Source organism: Lycium barbarum, chromosome 7 (assembly GCF_019175385.1).
Source record: "Lycium barbarum isolate Lr01 chromosome 7, ASM1917538v2, whole genome shotgun sequence".
NCBI lineage: Eukaryota > Viridiplantae > Streptophyta > Magnoliopsida > Solanales > Solanaceae > Lycium > Lycium barbarum.
The window spans coordinates 39,197,630-39,208,640 of NC_083343.1; the positions used below are offsets into that span (position 1 = coordinate 39,197,630).

At 35.1% G+C, this 11,011-nt stretch overlaps 1 long non-coding RNA gene and 1 pseudogene across 1 annotated transcript; one reads left to right on the forward strand and one right to left on the reverse strand.

Annotated features, from left to right (window-relative positions):
* Positions 1–229: 229 nt before the first annotated feature.
* LOC132603399 (proteinaceous RNase P 1, chloroplastic/mitochondrial-like) lies at positions 230–3,709 on the reverse strand (annotated as a pseudogene).
* Positions 3,710–6,438: 2,729 nt separating this feature from the next.
* Positions 6,439–6,877, forward strand: LOC132602240 (uncharacterized). The gene is made up of 2 exons (XR_009567678.1): positions 6,439–6,531; positions 6,627–6,877. It is a non-coding gene; the product is annotated as an uncharacterized LOC132602240 (long non-coding RNA).
* The last annotated feature ends 4,134 nt before the right edge of the window (positions 6,878–11,011 follow it).

The window sequence follows — 11,011 nt, forward strand, 5'->3', positions numbered from 1 at the left end:
TGAACTGCACGGTTCAAACTTCAGGGACAAAACAGAGAAGATGAAGATGCGGCTCTCTGCCACTTTCAAACAAAGAAAATAAGGACAGAAAGATCTTTGTAACTGAAAACTGCATTTCAACCGGTGGCTGAACACTAAAAGCGGACCAGAAAGTGGTCAGCCTCTGCTTTTTTACCAAATATTCTCTGGCAGGCTAATCTTGATGAAAGGTGTGTGTGACACATCAGTTTATAAGTAATTGAGATTTCATAGAGTTGGGGAAGAGAAATTTGAAAATACAGCGAGTCTGAAGTTTTTGAGTTCAGAATCACTCATTCAGATCCTAAGGCTACAGTGTCATCTTTTGATATTTTATTCTTTTAGTAGAAAACAAGAATAAGGAATGGGTATCAGTAAGATTGAGAGATGACGTTTTCAAGATGTACAGGGAATATGTTAAAGGATAAGTAGTTAGGGCCAATTTTAGCGCTTAGACCACTTGGCTAATCTGTGAGATTTCACAAATGACTATCTTCTTATATCCGTTTATCCTTTTTTGGTTTGCAGAATCTTGATTTGCCCTAGGTGAATTGGCACGCCTAATGCACAACCACGTCCTTTCCTCTTTGGATTCAAGTTGTGAGACAACTGGTACATGCCAGCATCCTTTTTCTGACTCCTGGAGACATAAAGTAACACGATTACACTTTAAGGTTTTGTGAAATGATAACAAGTACAGCATTTCTTTTATATGTGGTCAATCTCAAGTATACATTTTATATCTGAAGAGAGATAAGAAGGGCCCATCTAAATTTGTATTTTGGTTTCATGAGCATGCTATTTGTTACTATATAGCAGAGCAGATCAAGTAGAAGGTATTACTGACCTGAATTACAACAGAACATGGAGGAGGCATGTGAAAACACTGGACCTGTTTCAGAGAAACTGAAGTGCACCTTCCATGAAGAAAAGGAAAATCCTTGTCAGAAAACTGTGAGAAGTACAAATATATATGACATTGATGCATATGCATGAGGAGGTGGAGGTAGCCCTTAGCAAGGTAAGCTAAAGAAAGAGGGATCATTTTGCTTTATGGAGAGAATATAATGTCATATGAGGAAAAACAGTTATGATGGCTAGAGGAGGTCAGCTAGCCAACCAGGCAATTATAGGCCATTTGTCTCCAGCACCTTGTGCTGCTTATACATAATTCGATACCCATAACCAACTCCCCCCACCCAGGATAACTCCTCTCCCCCAGGGCCTAACCTCTGTATCGATGCAATAATCAAGAGAGAGGCATATACTGCTGGATAGTTAATTAATGCCATAATCTACTTTGAATCCTATGTCTTGTTACATGCATATCAGAAAAAAAAAAGTTCAATATTCATGCAGACATTTGTGAAGAGTAGAACACACCTGATGTCTTTCTTTCCATTTTGGGAAAAAGTCATTTCCCAGGAGTTGAAACAAATGATCCCTCATCTCATCATTGGTCACAAGTAAGCACCTAAATTTTATAGCTGCGTACAGCCAATACCTAAAGAAAACAAGTTAATTTCCCATGGAATATTAGAAAAAGTATTTAATACAAGGCATTAAGCATCTGTACTGGAAACAACCTAGAAATAAAAAGATTACAGCTCTCACCAATCATCATTTGAACCGGTAGGTGTTGCATAGATTGCATCTGCATTTTTCCACTTCTCAATTAACGCTCTATTGAATGGTTCATCCATCTTATCTCCAGTAATACGTCTATTGTGCAAAATAATTAATGGCCACTTTTTCGAAGGAAGCATCTGGCGAATTCCATTGACGACAGCATTGACCTGAATGAAAATTTGTCAATTAGAGAAAGCAAAAGACCTGAATTTGTGAAGACACCATGTTTGGTTAACAAGGCAGGAACCCAATACTTACCTTAGATGGCCTAAATTTTCTTTGGCTGTAAAGGCCAACATTTGCTCCATCAACAACAGCTTCAAATGGTCCATAATAGTCAAGCCATCTCTGCAGTCATCAATATTCCCTCATTAGGGATGACACAAATGATCTGAGAATAATTAATTAATCATCATAGCAGTTAGTAAAACATACTTGAAATTTCTGGAAGCTCGAATTTCTCTCTCTTTGTGCAGCTATAGAAGCAACAGAGTTGACAAACTTTTCAGTTTCTTTAGGATCAAGATCAATGGTCACCAGCTTCTCACCACAGCATTTGCAGCAGCCATCAGAGCCAACTAATGCACGTGATACACTCCATTTTCCATTACCCAACCAGCCTTGTCCATGCCACCCACCACCTCCATTTTTAATAGCTTTAAGTATGGATCTTTCATCCCATTTTCTTTTCCCCACCCTTGAAGCTACCTTGCTGTTGAACCACTTCTCAATCATATCTGCAGTAGAAGTTGAGACTTGTCGAACTCCTTCTCGAAGCTTATGCAACAAATAGTACACCTTATCACTCCTACCACCTTCTATACTAACTTTTAGAAGTGCCTCCAATTCAGGTTCCTCTGGATAGACACCATTCTCCAACATGTGTTCTTCAACAATAAATGCCTTTTCAACATCCCCATTATTGCAGAAAACAGATAGGGCAGGACCATAAGATCGCAATCTCGGGTTTATTCCATATTCTTTCATTTGCTTTACAACATCAAATGCCATGTCACCATTTCCCAATGCCATTGCCATTCTTGCAACAGATGTAAGGGTTGCTTCATTCATTTGTACCTTCTCTAAGCGCATTTTCTCATAGATTTCAAGACCCCTTGTAAGCGCATAGTGCTTTACATCTTCACTCACTTTAATTCCATAGTCTTCATGCTCAACGCCTCTCACACTAGAAGCTTTTGCACTAGTCTTGATCAACTGAACAAATTCATCTAAAGTTTGAGGGTGAGAATCAGTCAGCAAACTAGTTAAGTTAGTTCTCCCATTTGAGTCATGCTCAATTACTTTGCCATTAAGGCTCAACTCCTTGGGCAAGTCAAGAGAATTCATAGTTCTGTTACCACTTCCACTTTTAGCTGGCTGAACAACACCAGTAGCTGCAGAAGCACAAAGATAGAGAAGTACAGCATAGTGATACTGTCCCATTGATATTCCTTGTAGCAATGCCAACTCATACAGCCTTATTGCACCAAGTACATCTCCTCTTTTTGAGCACATATCTAATCCAATCCTTAAAGTAGCTCCTGGTGAATCAATTTTACTCTTCTTTAACTGCTTCTCCATCTTCAGACAATCTTTCCTAGTTTTCTGCTCATTCAGCTTATAACCTTTACTCTTCAGTACTGTCCTTTTTGAAGAAGATTCAGAGCCCAATGCTCTACTTCTGTTAGGTTTTAATCCAGTCTTTGCATTTCTGTCTTTAAGAATGACTCTTTTGGCACCATTTTCCTCTCCAGAATTTTCTTTTCTCTTATCTTTGGGACTAAAGGAAGAAAACCCAGAACCATTTTCATTACTATTAGTTTTACTGTGTTTTCTGGTGCCTGAAGTTTCTTGCTCTGGTTTAATGGACAAACTTTTCTCAACGTGAGTGACATGAATGGAAGATGAGATTCTTGGGGATTCAAGTAATAGTATTGGTGCAGTCTGAAAGTACTTAAAGGGGCTTAGAGTAGAAGAAGAATGAGTAAAGGAGTAGAGTTGGAGTTGAATTGGTTTGAAGGTGATGGAGGCCATGTGTGGCCGTTAGTTTATTAATCTCGGATGAGCCTTATTATATTACGACACACGACCTTTAGGGGTGTATCGGTGGTAGCCAAAATTATCCAGGATTATAATCTCAGGACTAATTTATCTCACTTTTTGGGATTATTTTATCCTATTTTTCAGATGAGATAAAATAATCCCAACCGTAGTGGGATAAGGTGGGATATCCCACCCTTGGGATTATGCTTCATTTTGTACCGTGTTTGGTAGGAGGTATACATTTATCCCAGAATAAATTTATACCTCCTACCAAACACGGTACAAAAAATTAGAGCTGAGATATCCCAGCCAATACCATGCACCAAACGACCCCTTAAATTGCTGTCATGCCCTTGGTTTCTGTCCGAGGATAAGATTGTCTGCTGTCTTTTTCCGTTGATTTCTCTTTCCCAGAAAACAAAAAATAATCAAGAGGAAAGAGAGAGAAAGAAGAAAAAATAAAAGGAAATCTACATTATGAAAACATCACTAAATATAAGATTGTATTGACTTACTTTATTTATCAAGATACTAAACAAAAAAACGCTCTACAGAAAAACCCTAAACCCTACGAAATCCTAGCTTCTTGAACGACTTCCCTTGCCGGCAATGGCAAGCCGGCATGCGGCCAACATCCTACGAGGGTTGGTCTGCCAATCACAGCTTCTAGTAACCCTAATACGGCGACTACAACCATAACAAATACAACAAACTCTACAGCCACAAACCCTACACCTACTAACTATGCTACAACTCTACACAAAGCTATCGCACAACCCTATGAACACATTAAAATCAAACCTACATGGAGAACAGACGATCACATGGACGAAAAAGGAGGTTGAAAGGTTGTCTATCAGACAAAATTTGCAGTTTGCGATCATCGCAAAGTTCTCATATTATGAACTCAAGAAGACTATACTAATCCAACTGGAGATCAAAGGCCCCTCTAACATTGACTTCTTGGAGGGGAGACATTTTAATCAGATTATCACTTTTGGATGATTATGCTGGATGTCTTGTGCATGGGAACTCAAAGTTAGAAACAAGTATTTTCCTATACGATTCTTGAAGTGGGATAAAGAAACATTATTTTCCATGGCTAGTGACCAACAAACATGTTCGATAAAGAACCATTATTTTCCATGCCTAGTGCAGTTGGTAAACTTCTGGTGATCGATAAGGCTACTAATAATCAAACTAGACCTAGTTATGCTAGGGCGAAAATTGAATTTGATCTAGTAAAGAGTTACCAAAGAGGATTCAAATTATTACATTGATGAGGATGCTGGTGAAGTAAGATCAAAATGGCAAAAACTTCATGTCACGCCCACTACAACATAAGGCATATATAGCTACGAAATCTTAGCTATGAATTTAAAAATCGTGGCTAATACCTAGTAATAGCCACGGAAATTGGAATTCCATGGCTATCTACAAATTCGTAAAATTTCTTAGCCACGAAAATTTAATTGACAAAGCTAATTCGTCAGTTTTGCTATAATTGCTAACAATCGTGGCAATATTTACCTAAATAGCTATAAAATTTATTGCTACAGTAAATTTTGTAGCTGATCATAAGTTTTTGCCACGCGATATAAGTTACCGTAACAATAGTAGCCTTTTAGCCACGATAAATTATTTAAAACAAAATCTTGTAGCTAAATAGATACTTTTGCTTCAAGTTCTAAAAAATTGTGGCAATAGCTAAATTATATAGCCACGGGCCTTTTGCTATAATAAAATTTCATAGCTAATCATTAATTTTTGTCACAAGTTGAAACTTACTGTAGCAATAGTAATCTTTTAGCCACAAAGAGTTACTTAAAACAAAATATTATAGCTAAATAGATAATTTTGCTTCAAGTACTAAGAAACCGTGGCAATAGTAGGCTTAATATCTACAATTATTTATCATGATGACATGATATGGCCAGGAACTCATTGTTGTGATAACATTTCCAGCTAATCATTATTTTTTACCATGAGTTGAAATTTGTTGTAGCAATAGTAATCTTTTAGCGATATTAAATTATTTATATGTAGTTATTATTTAGGATATCTTCAGAAGTAATTTTCTTACTAATATATGTTACTACTTGCATTTACTTTCATTTACGTACTATTATAGAAGGAAAGTACTATTTTAAAACTTAATCGCTGTAACTCTAATTAAGAATTTAATATAATTGAAATAGGACCATATGCAAAGATTAACGATATCATATATTAGTTGGTTTTTCCTATTTTACTTGATGCAAACTATACGTAGTTATTATTTAGGATATCTTCAGAAGTAATTTTCTTACTAATATTTGTTAGTACTTGCATTTACTTTCATTTACGTACACTATTATAGAAGGAAAGAAAAGTAAAATATAGTAGTGAATAAGTTAAATGGTCATAAAGGCTAGGGCAATTGTCCAAAATAAAATCTTCAAAACCTAAACATCTTCCTCCAATCCTCTCCCTTTCCAGCCTCCACACCCCTCTATTACTTTTCCCTTTTTGTCTTCGACCAGTGATAATCGGCGCTTCTCTCTTCCAATTACAAAGATCTGTATATTGTACTTTTTGTTTTTTCATTTTGTTATATGTTAAGATTCTTGTAAAAGAATTGTCAAGACATAATTTTTTTTCTTGAGATTCTATTATTGTTACTTAGCAAACTTCATCTTTGTATTAATTTTTTTTGGCGGGTGGGGGGGGGGGGGGGGGGTGCTCATTCTTATTGTGGTGATTGTTAGTTTAATTTCCGAATTTACAGATGCATTTTAATGACAAGAGTTAGAGAGGACGAAAAATGACTTTGCAGACATTCGTGTAGCCTTTTTGTTAATGGTATGGAGATACATAAAATGTATATATATCCGTTATTTTTATTTTATGATTCACATATAAGTTTGTGACAAAGTATTTTTGGTTCATTGTTTCAGGCTTTCAGCATATTGATGCAGGTAAAACCTACTTCATTCTTTCCCTGAATGCAAGAAGATCATCGGGAGGGTTGCAGCATCACAAATCCCAGACAAATGCCCTTTTTTTTGGGATATGAGAAACTTTAGAATTTTACGGATTGTGGTTGAAATGTATAACATACTGTACATAGTTTGTAATATTTGTTACTATCCAGCCTACCTAGTTTTGTTCTACAATCTCATTATGTATGATTTGGAAGTATTGTGTATTATGAATGCCTTGAACTTTAGTTATATATTTGTGTATTTTTTGTATGAATTAAGTCGTACCTTAAGCTTATTATGTTGTTAATGTTCATAATATGTATGGATATGGAACCATTGAAAATATTTAATCTGGAAAAATAGCAATAGATTTGCAATGAAAAGTTTTATCGCTACTAATAAATAAATTTATATCAATAATTTATAATTTAATATATAATAAAAATATATCCATGGATCTTATGCCGATTTCTAGCTATGAAATTTTGAGTTTGTAGCTAGACATAAATACATATTAATAACAAGAGGCTAATATGTAAGCATAGCTATATATTTTAATTTTTGTGGCAAAATAAATTACATCTTTTTCCACAATATATCACTTCATGGCTAAAGCATAAAGATAGCCACAGAATTTATTTTGTCGTGACAAAAGAATAAAATCACTTGCTACAAATATATTTTTCGTGGCAAAAATTTCTTACCATCATAGCTACAACACAAAAAATTCGTAGCAATAAGTATTAATCCTTAGCCACGGATCATGTAAAGTTTGTAGCTAACTTTTAGCTACGCTACATATTGCTACGAATGCTACGAAATTTTTTTTGGTGGCTAAAGTGTTTAGCCACGAAATTTTTTATATTTAGATGCAATGTATTTTGTAGCAATATATGCCTTGTGTTGTAGTGGCCCCAAACTTGGGTGAGGCAGACCGGCACCCTGTGCCTTAACTTGACCTAGCGAACCAACATGTAACATCTCATGTGAATATCAGTTGATCCTGGGGTATTTAAAAAAAAATCAGGAGATAGCAAGATACTCGGATGAACTGCTTTCTATTTATTGAAACATAACATCTATACATAACTGAAAATGACCACAAACGTCTATGAAGCCTCTAAGAAAACTGAAATTAAGCAACTGACATAATGTCAAATCATGGCCCCGACCTACCCATAATCTCTATACATGTGAACACTAGACCTGACTCAGCTCAAGATAGAAATGGAACTTACAACACCTTCGCTGAATGTCTGCAACATCTAGCCGGAAAGTCTGCCAACCTATACATCTGAACATACAATATGAACATAGCGTCCCTCGGGAAAAGGAATGTGAGTACAGAAAGAATTGTACTCGTATGTAAGGTAGACTGGATAGTATATGCAAATACTGAAACTGAAACAAGATACAAATGAAACGCAATCAAATGAATACATCGGGAAGCCAAGGAGTACTCTATGAAGTCACATGACACATCTTACTGTATTGAGATTATGCTAAACATTCTTTTGAGCCTTTCTGATGATATCTTTGGGTTGTTGTGTGCAGCAACATTCCGAGATCGTTCACTGTAGCATTTGGGATCATGGTACATTACATCTGTTCTTTATCTTTGTTTACAACACGTGATTCATATGTGCCAGCAAATAAGCCTCTGTGGGCCAGCAAATAAGCCTCTATGAGCCAACAAATAGTATCTCCGTATAAGCCCATTTGGAATATCTCTTCATTAATTTGTGGGAACATCACATATTATTCTTATAAGATCGTTCACGTTTGAAAAGTGGTTGTTTTAATATACATATAACATATGGATTACTCATGTGACCGAATCTAACATTCTTGCTAGACAGGGAGTGCTACATAGCCATATAGAGCTTGATATGATATAAATAATATCACATGAAAGAAACATCTGTATACAAATAGAAGGCTTGCGATACTTCGTTCTTTGGAACTCATATAAAGGAAATGGACATATAATAGTACTTCACGTTGAAGAAGATGAATACGATCTAGACATATGCACTGTTTTATGATCCTCATTTGATACCTTCTGAATTTGTACTATAGTCCTCTGAATCATCTTATCCTCGTGAAAGGCTATGATCGCCCATGCCGATATGATTCATCTTAAATGACGCTCTACAGTCTAATAATGGTAACCCTAAAGCTATCGTCATGGTTCATCTCACATAGAAACTATAATCCATCAATGATCGCCTAAAACTATCCAGATGATTTAACTTAAGTAACATTTATAACCTAATAGCCGTACTTTAGAAATTATCATCCTGATTCATATTAAATAGATATCATACCCCATCAATAGTCATCGGAAAACTACCAATATAATTAATTTTAAGCATCCATCTGTAATCCATTAACGATAATTCATAAGCTATCGATGAACACTTGAAAACAGTACAAATGATTAATCTTACAACGATCTATTTTCCATGTCCTAGAAACAATCAACACCATTTATCTTAAGCGCAATCTATAACCCCTTTAAAAATACTTTACAAACACCATTTATCTTAAGCACAATGTATAACCCCTTTAAAAAAATACTTTAGAAACTCTTCACATCACTTATCTTAAGTGTGATCTATGGCCCTTTAGTGATGCTTTAGAAACTCCACTATGGGAGTGGAAGAATTGAGTGAAGTACTGTTTAATTAACATGAGATAGATCTCTTATAAAACTTATGAAGCCAACGTTATGGGATGGATGTACCTTCTTAAGCGTTAGATCACATAACTCATATATAAAGAAACAATAAACAAGTCAATTCTTTGGATAAACTCTTAACCTATTTGAGACGGGGGTAATATCAACATTGTTGTCACCCAAATTTTGTCATCTAATAATTTTATTAAATTATTTGAACTTCTTGAATCACAAACGGAGTGAAATATACACTTTTACTAGCCAAAAATGATTTTACAAAATTGTTTCGGTGACATTTTGTAATTCCATTTGGAAAAATATCATCAAATATATCATCATATATCATGTGTATATTTTGTGTGTTTCTTATAAGTTCAAAACGTATTTTAATTCAAAATAGTGCAAATAATTATTTAATTAATTGTTTAAACTAACAATGATCAATTGATAAGTATTTTACTCCGTTAAATCGAGAAAATTGATTAATTGAATGAATTGTCAATTACATTTCTATTTTTAAATTAATTTAGCTTCAATTGCAAAGTTTTCAAATTGGTTATAATTGAAATGACTCAATTGATTAGTGCATTAATTTTTGGCCATAATCGAAATATGTTAGCCAAAGTTGAGGTTTAAATTATTTGCAAAACTTACTCTTTTCCTCCCTCAGTTCAGCTGAATCAAAGGAATTGGGCCAGAGCCCAATTCCTTTCACCAACAACCCGGCCCAGACCCTTTCTATTTCACCAAAATCAACCAAACACATTCTCATATTTCTATTTTCTTGAAAAGGGTTCGTAACCCTAGCCGCCTGCGAGAGAAAATCCTCTCTCCTCGTCACATCTTGTCAGAAATGGCAAAATCTCAGGCGAGATCACTTTATTTCAGTCAATGCTCATCTGTTTTGGGTAAGAACATTAATTTCTCTTGCCCACTTGCCGCCGATACATCACCACTAGCAAGGTAAACCCTTGTCCTTAGTTTTCCTTTTTCTACACAAGAAAGGACAAGTTCTTAATGAGGTTTTTTCTTCTTCTTCTTCTTCACGATTTTTCATTGGCTTTCGTTGAATTATAGGGATTCAAGAAGATTCCTTTCAAAACTCTTTGTCCCACATCGGTTGAAAATCAAGTTTGGGGCTTTTTGGGGTTCTATATATAAAAAAACCCTCATCTACTGTTTTGAATAGACCGCCAAGTCTCAACAGAGCATAAAGTACCAAAACTTTGAGTTTTTGAGCGGGATCCGACTTAGAATTGGAAACCAGCTTGACTTTCTCAATTTTTTAAATCTAAGTCTAAAATTTTCCTTTTTTGTGTGTGGCTGAGTATTCATGGAGTACTAGGAGTCAAGGATCTCCAATTTTGATTCTCGACAAGGCTGCACAAAAGAAAGATAATTCTATTTCTTTCTTTTTAATTTCTATAATTTCTTATGTGTTTGTATATGTATGTTTATGTGTGCTAGTTCTAGTTGGATTAGTTTAATTTAGTAAGCATGTGCTAGATTAGGGTATGGCATGTTTAAATTCTTGTTTGTTTTCCTGATTAGAGTAATACTTAGTTTTATCATGTGATTAAGACTATGTTTCTGCATTAATGGGACTGAAGATTTCCCTTTTTAGTTTGATTAGAGTTTGGTTAGTTCAACATAATGAAGGGGATAGTGAATGTGATTA